This window comes from Crocodylus porosus, unplaced genomic scaffold (assembly GCF_001723895.1).
Source record: "Crocodylus porosus isolate Cpor-Errol unplaced genomic scaffold, CroPor_comp1, whole genome shotgun sequence".
Lineage (NCBI taxonomy): Eukaryota > Metazoa > Chordata > Crocodylia > Crocodylidae > Crocodylus > Crocodylus porosus.
In genome coordinates this window covers 9,009,539-9,029,821 of record NW_017728923.1, presented here as the reverse complement: position 1 = coordinate 9,029,821, position 20,283 = coordinate 9,009,539, and the positions used below count along the sequence as shown (strand labels likewise).

Sequence of the window (20,283 nt, the reverse complement as noted above, 5' to 3'; positions counted from 1 at the left end):
CCTAGCAACCCCCATCTGTGTTGCTCCAGGGTGCTTCAGCAGCCCTATTCCTCCTGCTAGTAGCAGGCACCCTGGTGCCCTGTTACACCTCTCCCCTTCCTGGGGCATCTCCTTAGGAGCGGGGTGCGGGAGTGCCCTGCGACACCCATATTTAAAAGATACTGTGTCAGCTCTGCTCTCAGGATGAATACTACAGCAGGACATTCCACGTTTTTTTCCTTTTTCAAGTTATTTCCAGTTTAGGGCCACATTTATTAAGGTATTTAGATACCCAAGTATCTGGATAGGTGGATAATAAGCACTGATAAGTGAGCTGGCTTTTAACTCCCTTGGGTACCCAATTTGGTTAGGTGCCTTGTAAATCCCGATAGGCACCTACATTGTTACATACATTTGAAAATACTGCCTTCTGTAACAGAGATACGATACCTAATGAAACAAACCATTCAATCATTCTGAATATGAGCCCTCCTGCATTTTGGGCATGTGTAATTACCATTACCTTATGGTGCCAAGTAGTTATAGATATCATAGCTTTGTAGATCAGTTTCTCATTGGAGGAAAAAATCAGTGATATACAGACTGGGTATGTTCTCAGTGACACTGTTTACACATGTATGCAGCACCTAGCACAGCAAATGGCAGTACTTCCTTAGTGAGCTCAGCCTTCTTGCCCAAGGAAGCAATGCAGCCTCAATAAGTGACTGCTGGAGTGGTGAGGAAAGAGTACACATTTTGCCACATGTGAATGATATTTTAGAAGACCAATTTTTTAAATTTGTAAAACAACTTGTAAGACTGTGTAAGACAGTGCGAGCTCAAAAAAGTAAGTATTAAAACAAAAATAAGGTTTTGTACTGACAGCAGTAAAGAACTATAGCTCTAAGACAGAGTCCATTCCAGGAGTCAGCAATGCTTTTCGGCAGGGTGCCAAAAACCCCTGCAACCTTGACTTGTAAAATGCCAAGGCAACAGTGGGGAAGCTGCAAAGGGCCCGATCCTTGTTGCGGCAATGCAGCCCCAGCCCCTTTCGTGCCATCTGCCCTGAGGCACATATGCCAAGCAAAATGACATTGCATGCCACTCTCTGACATTCGTGCTGGTCCATTCTATTGCATGGAACAGAACTATAGGGTGCTGATCTCATGATTCACTCAATAATAGAAAAAAACCTCTAATTACTTTTTAAGGCAGCTTTTATCATTACAAAGTTCTTCAATAGCAAGGGTTCCTGTGATCTGAAATGGGACTGCTTAATGTGAGCATTTTAGCTCAAAAAAGAACCCTCAATTATTGGATAAAAATCAGAGCTTTTATTACTAACAGATACCCTAAAAAATCATTTTGGGAGCCTCTCCTTTACCAAATAAAGGCTTGTTTCCGCAGTTAAACAGCATTTATATTCTTCTGCAAACAAATGGCCTTGGAAATGTGCTGCATGCAGATAGATGTCCAGGCACATCAACAGTTTTTCTCAAAATTTCCTCTTTTTTGAATTTTACTAGAACAGTTTTCTGGCCTAGAAATCAACCTGTGTACAAAAAACAAAAGGCTATTACTAGGCTGCGATTCACTCTAGTGAGAGCTACAGTTACCACGGGCAGGTGGCACTGGGCTTCATATTTAGATGGGATATGTTCTTATGGGAAGAATGAGAGAGCTGATATAAGTCACTATTTTTGGTCTTGTTCATTCTTTGAAAAAAAGTAAGAAGAAAATGGATGTCTCCATTAGTGGAAAATTTTAAACACTGGGCTGATGAAGAAACACCTATATGGCTTCTCTGTAACAGTTTACAGCCTGCCCTATACTCCCTAGTGTATTTGTTTTACTTGCACAAAGAGCGAGGGCCAACAAGTAATACAAATGAATAGAATTCCCCTGTATTCATTTTACCGCTCTACATGGCTTCATTTTATCTATGTTTTTTGTAACAGAGCAGCAGCAGCTAGGGAGCCCATTGTGCTTCTCTCTGTGGAGCCCTGCAGCATTACTTTCATTCTCCTCTGCTCCTTCCCTGTCCTCCCCTCCACAAGACTTACAATGCAGGAACTCCTAATACCATATTTCCTTTCTTATAATGCATATCCCCATTTCCAACAGCTGATTTTTTGGGGAAAAAAGAGTGCTTGCTGCATGTTGTTGCATCGTCAGAAGCAAACACCCTACTGCCAAACAGACATCAAATGGGACACAGCCTTGCCTGAACAATAGATTCACCTGCCAACACAGCTCCCCTGCTACAACTATTAACATCCCCCCATGAACCCCTCAGAATCCTTTTTCATAGCCAATGTGTCATGGGGGCACATGCTCCCACCAGAAAGTGGGGTGTGGGGCACGGGGCTGCAGCCTGGCCAGAACAACAGCCCCACAGCAATGGGGCCAGCAGCGGTGGCATGATTTTTGCACCAAGTGTAGGGTGCAGGATGAACTCTCACAGCACAAACATAAAAGACAGACACACAAATATCACTAGGAGTGCATTATTCACAAAACAAACACTTCCTTTCCAACCTCACAATCCTCGTGCTCAAGGCAAATTTACTAAACCCTTTACAAAAACCCATTAATTGACTGGACACTAAGAACCAAGGACCGAACACCAATACTGACTTTAAGATACACCATCATCTACCTGATTCCTGAAATTCTTCTGGCTCACTACAGGTGATCATGACCCTCCTCCCTTTTGATAGGTCTTGATCTCCTAGTAGTCAAACATCATGTCTTCTACAGATTATTTGTCTGCTACCCCTAGGAATTTCTCCTCTTTCCAAGGCTGGCCCCAGATGTGCAGGCATGTATGGTTTGTGGTGCTGCAAACCTCCGCATGTGCTGAACATTAAACTGTGCATGGCACTGCTAATTTGCAGTGCCAGGGCAAAATTTTCTACTGATATTTCCTGGTAGCAAACAAAAAGAAACTCTGAAAAAAAGTAGTGCAAAGCACAACAAAGTGGCATATGTTAAGGCAAATGCACAGCCCCCACCCTGAAGCACCTTGAACCCCAGTCACTGCTCCCCAGCGGGCTGGAGTGCAGTGTGCCTCAAGCCAAGGGAGCAGACAGCCCTGGGCTGGCTGCTCCCCTGTCTCTATGTGCCACAGTGCATGCTGAGGCCAAAGCACATAGAGCCTCACAGTGCAGCCCCTGTGCTGAGGCATGTGGAGACAGGAGAGCAGCCAGTCTAGGGCTGCCTGCTTCCCCATCTTGAGGTACATTGTGCTCTAGCCAGATGGGGAGCAGCTGGATAGGGTGCAGGGTGCCTCAGTATGGGGGTTGCCTGATGGCTAACCCTACAGTGAGGCATCCTGTGCCCCAGCCAGCCCCTCTGCGCATGAAGCAGCAAGACAATGTGTCCCATTACAATGCTCACAGGCAGGGGCATTCACTGTGGCACAAAGTAGCGGCACAAATTTGTGCTGCTACTATTTGTACTGCTGCAAACGTCTGTCCTTGCTTATGTAGATGCAGCCTGTCAAGGGACGGGGTCCTGTAGGATGGCCATGATCTCCCCAGGGCCCCCCTTACTGTGCCAAGTTGGCCCAAGCACCCTCAATTCTTGCCCACCACATCTTTGATTGAATGATTGATAGGGAGGCTGCCTTTCAGTCCTCTTGGGCATGGTCTTGATCGACTCTCTGGACCCCGTGGGTTTCCGGACCCCTGGTAGATCCTGCTCCACAATAGATGTCACAACAGGTGTTTAGGGGCATTCTATCCTTATGGGCTATGAGTGGCTCCAATCACCCCTTTACCACACCCCAAGCCTCAAAGATGGTCCTGACATTGTTTTGGTCTAGGTTGCGCTCTGCACCCTCTCTGGCATGGGGGTCTCCATGCCCCAAATGCTGCACCTTCTCTGGCACCGGGGTCCCCACAATGCAGTGGACCCCCAATGAGGCCTCCTCCATCTCCTAATAGCCTCACCCAAACCACCAGTCTTATACAGCAGTAAACAAAACCCAAGCCCCTGGACTGCAACATAAATTCAAGCCACCCAGCTACAAAATCATTCAAACCGTACCAGGGAATACTCTGTCCCTCAACAGTGTCAGAAGCTGCTCCTGCAGTCAGGCCTCTCCCCTTTGGTTGTTCTGGGAGCGCTCCTTCCCTCTTGGCTGCAGGCAGGAAATTGCCTTCCTGGCCCCATAAAGTTCTGGGGTTTATATAGGAGCCAGGCCCTGTCCCTTCTGGTCAGCTGACTACGGGCAGGTGTGGGCCACTAGCTCATTCTAACTGCCCTGGTAACCAGCAGCTGGGGGTGCCCCACTCACTGCTAGGGCTCTTTTCCTAGCAGTTTCCACTCTCTAAAGGAGCAGGGCACCTACGTGCTCTGCGACAGCTCAATTGTACAGCTCTACCCACTATTCCTAATCATCACTGTGCCTGCTTTTCTCCTCAGACCTGATGAAGAATGCCTTGCATTTGAAAGCTTTTCTAATATTATCCCAACCATGAAGGTGGTCCAGGAAAAGATACCAACCAAAAAAATCCTTGCCCCTTGTATTTAGCAAAAGCTATAAATAAACCACTACTACAGTGCCAACTCATGAACCCTTCCATAACAATAAAACTAGAACGATACCAGAGCAAAGTCCAAGACAAAATACCTTTCCTAAGTCTTGACATTCTTTAAGCACTCCCAAGCCCACTCAGCTTTCTGCCAGAAAAAAGTCAGGAAAGATGAATTAGCCTTTCAACATGAACAAAAAATATAAAGAACAGATGGACAGAAATATAAAAAGGAAATGAAGGGTAGTGTGGTCAGAAGAAATGAAAGATGAAGTCAAAGAAAAAAGATCCTCCTCTCTTTAATGAGGCACGCAGCCCAGCTTTCTCCATGAAGAGAGGAACATAGAGCTACGAGGTGCTTGCACTAGAGGTGTGTGAAAGGGGCCATATTTGATACAGATTTGGCCTGAATCAGGGACAGTGATTCGATTAATTGATTCAGATCAGTTCCCAATTCGATTAAGCCAAATCTGACTATGAAGATTCAATGCAGATTCAGAGGATAAACGATTCAGCCATAGACACAGCTTTAAATGTTTTTTCTGTGTACCTTGAGGTACCAGGCACAACGTGTGGATGCTGAGTTACTGGGGCAGATGGAGCGCCCCCACAGTAGCGCAGGGGGGTCCCCCTGCATGCTCATCAACAAACCCAGAAGTACTTCCAGTCCACTTCTGGGCCTACCACTGAGCATGCTAGGGGCCTCCCCTGCCCCCCCCCATCAGTGATTGGCCATGGGAAGACCCTGGGTGCCCCCCCAGACCCAAGAGGCATGAGTTACCAAGCTGGGGCAGGGCTTGAGGGGGGCCCAAGTGCTCCCTAGCAGAGCCAGAAATGGACCAGAAGTGCCTCTGGGTCTGCTGCCGAGCATGCTGAGAAGCCCCCCACACTCCTATGGGATGCTCCATCTGCCTCAACATCACAGCATTCATGAGCCACCTGGTACCTTCAGGTATGTAGAAAAAACATTTAAAGCTGTTTCTATGTGCGAATCACCGAATCTTTCTGAAACAATCTGGAGCATTCTGATTTGATTTGGAGAGATTAAAGGGTCTTCTGATTCGATTCAGATTTAGCGATTCGGCCAACCAAGCAGACCGAATCTTTCCTGAATCAAATCAGGGACTGAAGCTTCCCACATCCCTACTGTGCACACTAATTTCTAACTGGTGTGTAGTTTATCTTCCTATGCAAGTCAGTCCCACTTGTTCAAAGCAGGGTTAAGACATTTATTATCATTAATATTTATGCATTGTCAGCAATAAAGTAGTTTTCCAATTAATGGCAGACTTGTAGGCCAGACAGCACTGCCATTTGGAGAGAGCAGGACTGGAGTCTAGGGTAGGTGTATGACTTCAGGCAATTTCCTTTCTTGTCCCAGCCTTGTGCTTTATCTACTTAAGATTATAAATACTTTGAAGCATGGACTATCTTCATATGTGTGTAAAGCATCTACCATGCTAGAATTCCAACCAGAGCCTCAAGGAATTTCTGTGATATAAACACTAATACAATGTTCTGAATGACTTTTGTACTGCATCTGTTTAATGACACTTGTACATCCCATCATTAACACAAGTATACTTCTATAGTGTCATAAATGTATATTATGCTTTAGAAACATTTTAAATCAAGGCAGAAATGAAGCAATTGTCAATTTTGTCAGAGGATTTTTTTTAGCTCAGCAGCAAAAGGGCGACAAAAGTGTAATACATTTATTGGCCTTTTCAGAAACATGCTGCTCACCACGTCTGACCTATTCCTTCAGTGCAGGAAAGTGGGGGGCCTTCAAAATGACATTTACTGATAATCAAGGACTTTGTTGATAGCAACATAAGTCAGATACAATTTTGCTGTCCTGAAAGCCATGTTCATATCTGTTCTACTCTGTGTTTTTTTCTTATATCAGTAGTCCTTTCTGAATGAGTGTATTGCTTATATAGTACCAGTGATAGAAAGTTAATTCACAGTGACACTAACCCTGTGTTTCAATACAAAGTTGACCTCTGACTTCTAATTAAGTCACAAGATGATTTGAACTAGATCATGTCATTTACCTGTTGCAGAGGCAGGAGTCTGGACAATTTTCAGTTAATTGTCTGTAGTTACCTTAATGTTTCAGAGATGGGAGAAGAGCACACACATCTGAGGGCCTTGTCACATGCTACACTTAGGACATGTTAACTGTACTTAAAACTTTAGCATCTAAGCAGTAAAACACCTGCTAAGTATCATCATAGCATAGCACACAGTTAGGACTTTTCCAGTGAGTAGTATCTCCAGGTCATATTACCTAAGATGTGTTAAGCTAAGAGTCTAGCTGCTCCATGAAAGTAATACCATCAGGAGACTTGGGGGGCGGGGGAGCAGAGGGAGGGGAGACTATTTGTTGATCCCAGCTCTCTGACTATGTCAGAGAAGGTTCAAGACCTTAGTGCAGTAGGAGAGCTGGAACCAAAAGGTTGGGCATGGTACAGCATGAGGGCTAAGTCAGCAATGTTTTTTGGTATCAACGCTGCTGGGTAAGAGCAGGTTCAAGACTCCAGTGCAGTGGAGAAGCTATTTGTCAGTCCTGGCCCCTACAGCACATTGCAGTACACCAGAGCGGAACTCCCTTCTTGTCATCACAGAGCAGAAAGGGATCTTGGACTCATTATTGATTCCAAGATAACCATGAGCCACCAATGTGACATGGTCAGTAAGGTTAACCACACCTTACCATGTATCCACAGATGCATCATGAGCAGGTCCAAGGAGGTGATCCTCCCCCCCTATGCAACATTGGTCATGCCGCAATTGGAGTATTGCATCCAGTTCTGGGCCACCGCACTTCAGAAGGGATGAGGCCAGCATTGAGAAGGTCCAGAGGAGGGCCACTTGCATGGTCAGGGAGCAGCAGGGCAGGCCCTACGAGGACAGGCTATGGGACCTGAACCTGTCCAGCCTCCACAAGAAAAGGATGAGAGGGGATCTGGTGGCCATCTATAAACTTAGGGGGAGGGTCCCTGTTCCCCTGAGCACTACCAGGAGTAACTAGGAATAAAGGCCACAAGTTGATTGAGAATAGGTTCAGGCTAGACATCAGGAGGTACTACTTCACAGTCAGGGTGCCTAGGATCTGGAACCAACTTCCAAGGGAAGTGGTGCTCGCTCCTACCCTGGAGGTCTTCAAAAGGAGGCTAGACAATCACTTAGCAGGGGTCATTTGACCCCAGCATTCTTTCCTTCCCATGGCAGGGGGTCAGACTTGATGATCTGCTTAGGTCCCTTCCAACCCTACCAACTATGAAACTAAGAGCCTTTGTTTCCATGTGTAAATGCTGCTGGGTAGGTTTACTCTGAAGTAATTTACTGAGGAGTAAATCCTCTCTGGGCAGATGTTTACACATGCAGGCATTTGGGAGCAGTTTTGTTTGTATCCTGCTCTGCCCCTCTTCAGCAGCCAGGGGAGCTCCAGGCTCCCCCTGAGTGCTAGACCAGGGGCTGGCAAGGAGCACAAAGTTAGGAGACAGCTGACTCCTGGTGGGGTCTGGGAAATTGCTCCCTGTCCAGACGAGTTGCCTGCCGCCAGGGTGGGCTCTAATGGTGTAGAACAGACTGGAACAATGTCCCTCTGCCCTGGCAGCAGGGAGCTCCTGGTAGTGGCTCTGCGATTGGCATCAGGGGCCTGGGAAAGAGTTGTGGGGGAAGGGCAGGTCCCAGCTCCCTGCCCTGATCCACTGGTGGGGCAGCCAGCAGTGAGCTTTCAGCTGGGTGGGGATTCCCCACTCAACTGGGGGTGGCCAGAAGCTATCCCAGCAGTGCGGCAGCTAGCAGTGAGCCCCTGGCTGGGAGGGATTTCCTGCTCAGCCCCATGCCTTGATCACCCAATTGGGGTACAGAGCTAGGAAAAAGGGGCTGGGACCTTCCCCAGAGTGGGACAGTTCCCAGTCAGCCCCAGACTGTTTGAGGAAGTCTGCACACACAGCCCAGAGCTCCATTCTCCCAGCCCCCACTGCAATTGTATAGCTGGTGCCGGGCTCCCTGCCGCTGGGACAGAGGGACATTGTCCTGCGTTTGTGCTCTACCATTGGAGCTGGCCCCAGCAGCAGACAGCTCCCTGGGACAGGAAGCAATCACCCACCCCTCACTTTGACAGTGGAGCCAGGGCCAAGAGCTCTGCCGCTGGGATAGAAGGACACTGACCTCACATGGGCGCCACCATCAGAGCCTTCCCTGGTACCACGCATCTCCCAGGGGCAGGGAGGAATCTCTTGCCCCCTGCTGCCCAGCTGACCGGAAGCAAATTTGCTTCTGCTGTCTACACATACCTTACTGTGCAGTAACTACTCCACAGATAGTTTCCTGCCTCCATTTACAGGCAGCAAATTAACCACAGAGTACAACAATTTCCTGTGCAATAAACACATGTAGATGTTGATACTTACTGCACAGTAAATTGGTCTGCTACTCAGTAAAGCATCTCGTGCAGACACGCCCAATTACTCTGGAATATAGGATGTTTTATTTAGATCAGAGGCCCTCAACCCCCAACCTGTGGGCTAGATCCAGCCCACAGTGCCATGTCACCTGGCCTATGGGTCCAGACATTTGGTGGCAGAGGTGTAGTGGCACCACTCCCCTGCTGTCAAATTTTCAGACCCACAGTGTGCCCCAAGCCCTGCACACTAGATTGGGTGCTTGATCCCAGTGTACAGGGCAGACTGAGGGCACTGCCAGGCCCCAGGGCCCAATCCCAGTGTGGGGGGCAGTGCTGGGGCCCCATCCCAGTGCATGGGCCAGGGAGGGAGTAGTTTCAGGCCTCCATAGCCCAATCCTGGTATGTGGGGGCAGGAGAGAGTAGTGCAGGGGGCCCTGGACCTGGGCCTGGTATTTGGGATTCACTCTGGCCCAGGGACCATCCCTGCACCGTTCATCTGGCCCATGGGGCCAAAAAATTGAGGACCACTGATTTAGATTGTAGTAAGCATTATGTGCGATTGCTCAGAAAACTTTCTACCTGGTAGCAGTGGTTACTATGATCTAAATAAAACACGTCTTTAGTGTAACATGCAACAAGGCCCAGGGTATTCTGTTTTTCACTAATATAACATAGAAAAAATGACCTGTGTGAACTCAGGAAAAACAAAATTACAGGATCTTTTATATATTTAATAGGAAGACAAACTACATGAACTGTATGTAGGTAAACTGGCTTAAGAGTCCAAGATTCCTTTAACAGCACAAAAGGAAAAAGAAATCCTTCAGCAAAAAGACATGTCCAGAGGATTTATGTAAAAGCTGATGAAAAATGATTTCTAAAATATAATCTTGATTTGGGGATTTTGGAAAACGTAAACTAAAAGTTTAATATTTAAAGCACTTAGAAGTCACCGAAACAGAGAATCACAAGCGATAATATCCTAGCTGTTACTGCTTGTGATAGGCCACATCTCAGGATCACAGCTGCAAGGGAGCAGAACCCAAGAAGAATAATCCATGACTAACTAGAGAAGTCCCATGGAAATGGGAAAAGCCATCCACAAGATTAACACTAGTCTCCCCAGTAAGAAGGATTTGACTTACATATATATAACCTCTTTCCCTACCCTCAAAAGCAAACAGCCTTTATAGAAAGGTTTAAAAAACAAACAAACCATGGCATAATGTTAAAACATGAACCTGAGCTTTTTTTTCCAGCTGCTAGTGGTTGTGCTCTTCTTTGACTGGAATTCATGTAAACACAAAGTCCTCTATTCTGAGCCTGTTGCTAGTAGTTTAGATTTTTTTTTTTGTTTACAACTTCCTAAAAATATATCTGTACAAAGATGAAGACATACCAACATGACTAAATACAGTAAACAGGTCAAGGCTTCAAACAAATCAAGCTTGAATATACAGTATACATACTTCTAGCAATTTTTAGGGGCAAGAATTCAGCAAAGAAAAGCAAGCTCCACATCTGCTCTAACTTCCAAGTGCTACTTTTTTATTAATGTCCCCTTGAGTTCATTCAATATATGGGAAACATATGGAATTAGCATATTTACAACATTTATAACCCTCAGATAATGTTTAGGCACATACATGATTCATCTAAACTAGAACACTCAGAAAAAAGTTGTTGGTAAAATAACGTATATTCTCACTCCAGTCATAGATTTGTAAAAGACATTGAAACAAACTATCCTAGTATTAATGTGAGAATACCCAGCCTCAAAGACTGCAAAAGAAGCTGGGTACACCAGCAGGCTGCTAAACAAAAATATGACATAAAAGAAAAGAGGCTGTCAATTCAGTGACAGGAAATATTGGCTCAAATTGGTTTCATTAAAAAATATCAGCATTCTTAGGAAAAAATAACAGTAAGGAATTATATAAAAAACACCATCATATACTTTTTAATGAGATGTTTGCTACCTTGTTCTTGAATTCAGAGTCAAATTTTGTTCTAAATTTTGTGACTTCCACCTTGAAAGATATTTAGTCTGGCTGCCTGAAGTGCAACTCTAGAACATATGGAAACTACACTCACATATTAAAGAAAAAAACATCACTCTGGTTATCAGTTACAAAGTAAAATGGTTTAATAAGTTATTTTTAAAATAAATGATACAAGTATTTGTATGTCATGCTTAGGTTACTGTTTGAGTTTTGAAAAGGTTGAAATAATAAAAAAAAATAAAAGTTGTCCTAATTTTGAATTTCTATGCTTCTAGAGCTGAAATCCTGCAAAGCATGGGAAAATTTTGGGCAAAAATGTATTCCTCAAGCTGTTCTAAACTGAGGAAAAACTGTAAATGTGAAGTATCTTCAGTATGTACCCGATGAAGTTGAACCAGAATTTCAGGGTGCAAGACAGTGAGGTTAACCACTAAATTTGATCCATTTTACCCTAAGGCTCTAGCATTAATACTTTGAACTTTAATCTGTGTATCCTTCATATATTTAAGATACCTAAACTTCACAATGAAATAGTGCCTATAGACAGAGAAAGGAAAACTTGCTTGTCTGAAGCCACATACAGAGTTGCAGTAAATTCAAAAGCAGAATTTACTAACATTGGTTTCCTATCACTTACACAACCAAAAAAAAATTAGTGTCCTACAACCACTGAGGTCTACATTAGATACAGAAAACAAGAAGATTTCCCCACTTATTCTTTCAGGAAGAAGGGAGGTGGAAGTGTATTATTGACCCACAGTGCTGTTGTATTACTATTCAGGCAACTGAGGGGTCAGTTGACTCAGTTGTTCCCCACTCTATAGATATTAACAACCATGTGTTTTTTAATGGTCTTGATGTTCCACCAACAAGCTATTCTTTCTTAAGGCAATTTTCCATCTGCTAGCTTCTCCTGATCTCTCGCCTCCTATTTCACAGCTGAAGCAGAAAAGGAAGGTTAGTTGTTTTAAGATTAGGCTCTGTTCCTGCTCTATGCAGCCATACTTCTGGAAAAAACTTTTTTTCCTCTTCCTGTCTTTCAAAAACAAAAACAAACAAACAAACAAATACAGTAAAGATTATAATGCTACCAATAGGGCTAGAATGATAATATAGCAGGGTATCTAGAATAAGAAATTATTCTGCCAAGAATCTGTTACCCATATTTTTCTATATTCTTCTTACTCTCAAATAGGAAAAGCTATCACTGACTTCCCCAAAAATTATTCTATCCCCATTTAACATGTAATTAAGTTAATCTAAGTTTAAAAAACATTTAAACAAGTATGCAATACAGTGTAACACTGGAAATTTATGCCTGATCATGGCCCTGTGCTGATTTTAAAAAGCGTTCATTTTCCTTCTTTCCCTATTCCCTTCCAGAAAGATAGCAAAGCCCACATTACTTGTATTCTCCCCTTCCTCTCCTCTCCCCTAACTCCATATGGAGCAACACAAGACTAAGTAATACTGACTTAGGACTGGAACGTAATATTTCACAGGGAGTGCTTTTTTTCCCAAATGCATGTGACCCAAATATGCTACATTTAAACAACTTAAGAAACGTCATTGCCAAAATTCTCCACCATTGAAATCTGCATATGGAAATGGAATCACAAAATGCTTTGTATTATTGCAATGAAACTAATAAATAGCTGCATTCTACTCTTTTCTAAACCCTATTTTGTAATGACATTACCATGCCCCATTAAATGTATTATTGTGAAGAGAGCTGAGCCATTAGTGATAAAAATCTTTTTATTGGAATTCATATGCACAAGATATTCTTTTTAAAAAGCTTGTAATTTGAACATTTACAAGCGTAAGACACTAAAAGACATAGTATGGACAGATTTAGCATTTATTCATGGAAGGTTTCACTGCCTGAAGGGTTGACTCTGTCAGTATTTGTTGCACCTCTGTGATAAAATATGGAAGAAAGGTCTTTGGGATTACTTGACAGCTCCCTCTACACATATTTATTTATCTGCATTTGGGTTGTGGCAACTAGATTTTGAAAAAAAGAAGATGTTTTTCTCTTTCTTAAATATTAAACAGAAATGAAAATGTGTTTTCTTCAGGTTTTTCTGTGTCAGATTTGTACAAAATCCAGTAAAAAACAGCTAAGTAAACCACCAGGATTACACAAATCATAAGACTATTTGGATACACAGTTCAAGAACAGCAGTCTATAACAATTCAAATAAATGAGGTCTTTAGAAAGCAAATAGTAAGGAAGCACATTACACAGGTCTGTGCTTTTGTCTCGAAGAACAGAGATCATACACAAGGAACCAAATACTACACAGAAACAAATAATTAAGGAGTTTGAGTGAGTTATTGCATTATCCCAACAGAAAAGTGAAAGAAGGCAACATTCTTGTTTTATTCTCCTTGACATTTTTCAGAGCTTTCAAGGTTTAGGCCTACAGGAAAGAAAAGTCACAGGAACCCCACAACAACAACCAAACATACCACAAAATATTAACAAATAAAACAGAGGTTAACCTGCATCCAAACCAAAACAACATAGACACTTACCTTCAAGTTTAATGAACTGCTATTTGCCATTCATAAAAAACAGGTTCTTACAAACATTTGATATCAAGAACATATACCAATTTTGTAGGACATTATGCATAGTATATTGCACATTATTTAAGCAGGAGGGGTGAAAAACCAGTGGGATCAGTGGTAATTTTACCATGACTTCAGTGAGACTTAGATTTCACCCAAGGTTTCTACTCTGTGGAGTTTAAAAGCCATAACCCCAATCTTGCTAATTTACCATCAGGTATAGTAGCTATGACTGAGTGGTTATCTTGAATTCAGTAGAACTACTGTTTGTCCTCATTCAAGAAATCACCTGAACAAACTGGGATCACATATCTACAAGTTAACCTTGATGAATCTAGCTGGTCAGGTTGCTTTCTAAACTAGAAGGAGTGTAGCTGTGTGTGTAATGCCATAGGCAGGCCAACTGGTACTGTCTATCAATAACATTAATTAACCCACATGGTTTAGGAGGCACCCTAGATGCAAATCAGCATGTTCAAAAGTACCACTGCCAGGCAGTCTAAGTTTACCACGCAGATATGGGCCATGGCCTTTGCCTTCAACAACTTTAAGTTAGTCACATACTTAAGGGTTGTCCTGAACGAGGATGAACATAAGCATATTTTTAGGAGTTTTCCTGATATGGGATCACACACTCTCATAAAATTATTGATATATTTTTACAGATTTGTGTTAGTTTTCTCATGGACTGAAGCACAAGGAAAATATTTCATTAAGGGTTTATTTAATGCAGCTGTTAAATGTGGTAACCACTAGCATGACAATTACAAAAGTGTCAATTAAGCAAACAACATATGGCACTCATGAGTCTGCATTGCTCATAGAAGTTTATGCAATCTTAGGATCAAGAGTCATTGTTATAATGGTAATATTTTGCAAAAATAACAAAACAAAATAGACCATTTACAAAACTGAACGCATTACTTGCACAAATACATAACAAGTATGTGCAGGGGGACGGGGGAAGTTAAAGAAAGAAAAAACTCATATAAGCCATATAGTATGAGATTTTCTACCTATAAGTTCCCCTTAACATGTTACCAGTGTGTAACATGTAACTGGTTAATTGCACAAATACCTTAAAACCAGTTACACATGCAAAATAGCTATCACACCATAAAAACCTCCAACAAGCTATAAAGTGAGACTTCAAAAGACGTATACTAACTTTCTAGGTGGTTGCTATCAAGCTTAATGTACACATGTAGCTGTGACTAGAAGCCCTGTCAACTGAGCACAGGGAGGCACCATGCCGAGCCAGGACTAGGAGAACTAGTTCCACACAACCAAGGTGCTCTCAGCCTCAGCAGTTGCTAACTCTGGGTCCCAGAAGCACAGGGATGCAGAGTCCTACAGCTGTGGACACTGGGTACAGGACCCAGCTGGATCCCAGCACTCATGGCTATCCTGAGGCTGTGTGAAACCCTAAGGCCTGGGGGATCATGGCTGCAGTAATCTTCCAGACTTGGAGGTTCATGGCTTCCAGATTTGGAGTTTCCCAGGCCTGGAAAATGATAGCAACTACAGTCCCCAACCGAACTCTTGGGTGAGGGACATACCGTATTTTTCGGACCATAAGACGCACTTTTTTCCCCCCAAAAGTGGGGGGGAAATGAGGGTGCGTCTTATGGTCCAAAGGTGTGGTACCCCAGAACATTTGTTTGCGGTCCCATGCACCCGCTTACTGTCCGCTGCCGTTCCCACGCTGTGGATTGCTGTGGGGTGGGGGAAGTCCCGCCTCCTGGAGTCTCAATGTCAGTCAGTCAGTCAGGTCACATGATCGGCACAGCGCACGCCTCCCTTGCATGCGTGTGTGTGACACTGACAGACTGACAGGATTAGAACGTTGAGACAGGAGGCAGCTAGGTACGGTACCAGGTAACGTCCCGGCCGGGACTATGTGATGCAGCACAGTGCCCTGACAGGCAGGCAAGGAGCCCGTCATGGCAGGAGAGACACACATAGTCTCTCCTGCCATGCAAAGCCTTGCCTGTCAGGTTGGTTGGTGCCCTTTAATAGTAATACCAAGCGGTATGAGTCAAACTGGGTGCGTCTTATGGTCAGGTGCCTCTTATGGTCCGAAAAATACGGTACATTACACATAAACTGGTTTAAAAGATCAGAAACTGGTTTAAATCTGTAACAGAACAAGTATACAGTGCATATAAACCAGTTTGACTTAAATCAGATCCATGCTGGTGGTGACTGCATGGGCAGCTCAGAGCAGAGAGTGGGTTTATCCCTACTGTCTGCTCTGAGGAGCATGTGCAGTCACCACCAGCATGGATCTGATGCTGGGGCTGCAGAGCCTGGTGCAGCTGTTTGCATCCTGCCCACTGACTGCTGCAGCTGCCCAGAGCCCAGGCTGGCTACAAACAGCTGCACCAGACTCCCGAGCCCAGCATCAGCTCTGTGTCAGCAGCAAATGCAGGCACACCTTACAGCAGAGAGCAGGGATAGGGTTTGAGAACCCTCCCTCACTCTCTGCTCTGAGGCGCACATGCAGTTTCTAGTATGAAGTGGAAGCCAGGGTGTGGGAAGGCAGCAGCACTGGGCTTTTCCAGACTGCGCTGCCTCAGGGCCCCCCCCCCAATCATTCACTCCAAGGTGCATGTACACCCGCCAGACCACTAAGCAGCTCTCATCAGCCTTCTGGCTGCACCCAGGCTCTGGGTAATTGCTGCCAACCACAGAGCCCTGGCTGCCTGCAGCACTGCTGGCTGGGAACAGCCCAGGCTCCGTGGCTGGCAGCAGCTGCCTCCTTCTCTCTCTCAGTCACCCTCTTTTCCTCCTCTCAAAACTATGAAAGTATTGTGCAACACTTTATATTCCCTAGTAATAAGCTGGCATGCTGCACTTGTGCAGCACTGGATTCAGCCCTCCTAGCTTTGGCCAGCATCACCTCTAGCCCAGGTACATACTTGAGTTGTGCATCACTGGTGTAAAAGGTGGTGACTCTACCTACACCAGATCAGACATCTGTGATATCACGGCCTTATATACACAGACCTTCTTCCAACATATGGCAGCATTAGTCTGTAAATATAAAATCACCTAGAAAATTGAGTGTTGGGGTACTTATTAACATTTTCAGAAGTTAGGGGCTACTTGCTACTTAAGAGGTTGAGAAACACTCTGTGCTAGCTAATGCCACAAGGTGTCTGTGTGTGTGACTCTCCAATTTCACTGGGACAGAACAGTGATCACTTAGGGCTTTTGGAGCTAATCAACAGGTCAGCTGGTAAGCTGTTAAAGAAGTTTGAAGTAATGTGGAGAGAGGCTATTTTCTTGCTAATTGGCTGATAAAGACTGCTTTGAGCCCCCTACTGGCTTGCTCACTTGACAGTTTGCTGCAGACAGCATGAGAAAGCAGGAAGGGAGATTCAAAAGCTCCATATCATCAACAGATGCATGTACTGCACTCTGCACCTCCTCCCCCCTTTGCCTGAGAATATTAGCCCAGGGCTGGAAGCTGGTAACACACCCCTTTAACAGCCAGCAGGGACAAGCCTGGGACCACGCAGCCAGATCTTCCTAATGAGCTGAGCTCCCTGCAGAAGGGAAAGGAGGGTTGTTGTAGTGCCCCCCCAGCTTCTAGCTTGAGCCACTGCAGGCATGTGCCTGAATTTAGTCAGTCCAAAGAGAATGTCTGTCCAGTTTCAAACCAGTTCAGCCCAGTCAGATTAGACTAACCTGCAAAGATTGAATCAATTCAGGCTCAGCCCTTTGAACATCTGTCCCTAGCCTTGGAGTACATGGGGCACCTCTGCAGCTGGAAGCCCCTCAGCCAAGAGAGATCCCAGGCACAGGAGCTTGCATTTTGCTGGTGCAGTGGGAGCCTGGGATCGAACTTCCCCTGCATGGGCAATACAGCATGATAGGAACTAATGTGCAATTGAACAATCATGCCACCTGCCATGCATGGCATGGCAGGTGGCATGGTTGTGTGGGATATGAATTAGATCCAACCGTGCCTTATCCTGCACATGTAGAGGGAACCTAATTTATTATAAACACATCATATCAGAGCCAAACAATGAAAGAGAGATCCTTCTCACATTACTACTTGAATAGTACAATCCTTGGATGAGTAAAACAAGTGGGATTTAGCCCTGAATATGGTACTTTTACTCTAAATCAGTGGTTCCTGACCTTGTGGCATTGCAGGCCAGATGAGTGACACCGTGTCAGGCTGCAGGCCCAATTCCATGTGGGGTTGGTTTGCAGGTGCAATCCATTACACCAGCCTGTATCTACATGTTGGATCTGGCCATGCACTGGCTTGACTTTGCACCCCCAGATCCAGCTTCATGCTAAACTGATTCTGTACACCAGCCCAAATGCATGCCAGCACAATCTAGTGCACAAAACTAAATTACCATAGGCTCTCCACGACCAAATTCCAGAACCATGGGGAACTCCATGGGCCAGATGACACAGGTCTGTTGGCTGGATCTGGACTGTAGACCAGAGGTTGAGTACCACTACTCTAAATAATAAATTATAGATTATATGCTTCTTTATAGCATGCAAGTAAATTTGTGTCCTTATACTTTAAAGTAACCAGCACAGTTTTTCTATTCTCTTTAATAATGCAATTTAATTTACCAAAGGTTCATATTAAAAATGTATCAGATGGCAGCAGTCGGAGTCAACTATACAGTTTGTTATAGTTAAACATTAGCTTTGGGGAATATCGCAAATTCCCTACTGTGAGTTTGAGACCAGTTTCAAATAAAAACGCTCTCTGAGTTACCAATTGACATTACATTTAAATGAGTCAGTAACTGTGCATTGAATAAGAATACTGGTAGATTATTAAAAGCACAACAAATGATATTCAGCAGCTAAATACAATAAATATAACAGCAGCAATGAAACAGAAGTTGTCACAAAGTATTGGTTCACTAATCAATTATTCCAAATCCAAAAGGTACTCCATTAATTGTGAAACCCTGCATTGAAGACCACTGCTAAAGCAAATTAAACAAATAACCTGGGGTTAATAAATACCTTTGCTGAAAAGCTTCAACTACCTGATGAACATCTCTCTGTTACAGAGTTACTAAATACATTTTAGTAATTATTTTAGCCAACAAAATCCATTCAACTTTTATGCATTGCATTTGTTTGAAGGGTAGTCTGCTACATGAAATCACTACACAATGTCTCTCAGCTTACATCTGAGATATATGCAAAAGAATGCGTGTCAAAGGTACAAATTCACAGAAAATAAGACCCAAAAGCCTCAGAATGGGGGCTTTCATATTCTCTAGCTATATAACTAGATACCATTTAAATTCAGAAACAGCTGCGCTCTCCACACCCTTGCAATCCTAGGTAAGTCAATGTTCATACAAGCCAGCTTAAATAAGTAGCTAACTTATATGAACATTATTCTTAGTAGCTTTAAGTTCTGTAATACACATGAATGCCACTGGAAAAAGCAAATGCTGTTTTTGTAGGAAGGACTTCTATATAATCAGAAAAATATTTTCATGAGTTTATGACAAATAAGTCTAAGTTCCTAGTGTATTTCAACAGAAAATTTGCAGTTTTCTCTTAACTGTAGGTTAGACTTAAAAAATTTTAGTCCTTCTAATAGAATATAGATTTAGAAGCAACAATCACAGAATTCAATAATGCATCTCTTCAACAAAATGGTCAGATAGCATAATAATACTATTTTAAATTCTAGGACAGCTTTTAATTTCTTATTAGTGTGCAAGAAATGTGTATGCTCTCCATCTGACTCAGTCTTTGCCATTAAAATACTGCAGTCAAATATCATCTGTCTCTGAACAGAAAAGTCAGCATGTTCAATGTGAAGAACACTAAGAATACCAGAAATAAGTCAAAACTGGGACTGAAAAACATCTAATACATGAAAAGAGTCAATTGCCTTTCACCAGCCTATCTCCAACAGGCATTCTATGAATAATTGCCAACTGTAACAACAGTTCATCTTATTAAAATTCTACCGTGTAATTAAACTTGTCCCTCATCTTCTTTTGTATTTGAATGTCAAGAAACTGAGGAAAGCTCCACTTGTCTAACACAAATGTTACTACCAATAAATGAAGAAATCTAGCTTTGGACCTAGGAAAAGAATTGACTGCCAACCAATCAAATGACCATTACAGCAGACTCAGTAGCATCCAGCACCCTGGAAATAAAAGTGGTGGGAGGAGAAAAAGTGTAGCAAAACAGAGAGGCCACTGACGGAAGATAAGGAAGGAAATTCACTATGCACTAGAGCTCATTATTACAACAGTGAATTAGTCTTCTCATGGAAAAAGTTTAATTAATACTACTACCATGAAAATAGCTAGAACAGCGTAAGAACTATTCTAAACCAAGAGCATTCTAAACCAGCGTGTGATCATCAAACCCAAAATCACAGACTAAGCAAAGTCCAACACCACAATAGGAACCTAGAAAGATATATACATATATGCATACCACCAGCATAAAACAGATTTTCCTACCTCAACTTTGCTGGCAGCCAGTGTTGTCAAAACCTGCGAATTATAGGAAAAATGCATTAGCATTGATTCAACAAACCAATAATGGAATTAATTGCCTTTTAAAGTAACTGACATCAATTGTTTGTTATGGCTTGAGGCTATGAAAAGTGGAGAAAGCCTTCTACCATTGAACATGGTGATATAACTGTTTACCTCTCATCCTGATTAGAAGGTGAAAGGGATTTAAATTAAAAGTAAATTAATATTCCCATTTAGAACAGGCACAAAAATGAATTTAG

General features: G+C 43.3%; 1 protein-coding gene across 1 annotated transcript in view; it reads right to left on the bottom strand.

Annotated features, from left to right (window-relative positions):
• The window catches only part of RBFOX1 (RNA binding protein, fox-1 homolog 1), a 1,970,253-nt gene extending 1,950,221 nt beyond the window's left edge, over positions 1-20,032 (bottom strand). The window contains exon 1 of the mRNA XM_019540075.1: positions 20,006-20,032. The gene's annotated coding sequence lies outside the window, so the exon portion shown is untranslated. The remainder of the gene's footprint in view (positions 1-20,005) is intronic.
• Between the last annotated feature and the right edge of the window lie 251 nt (positions 20,033-20,283).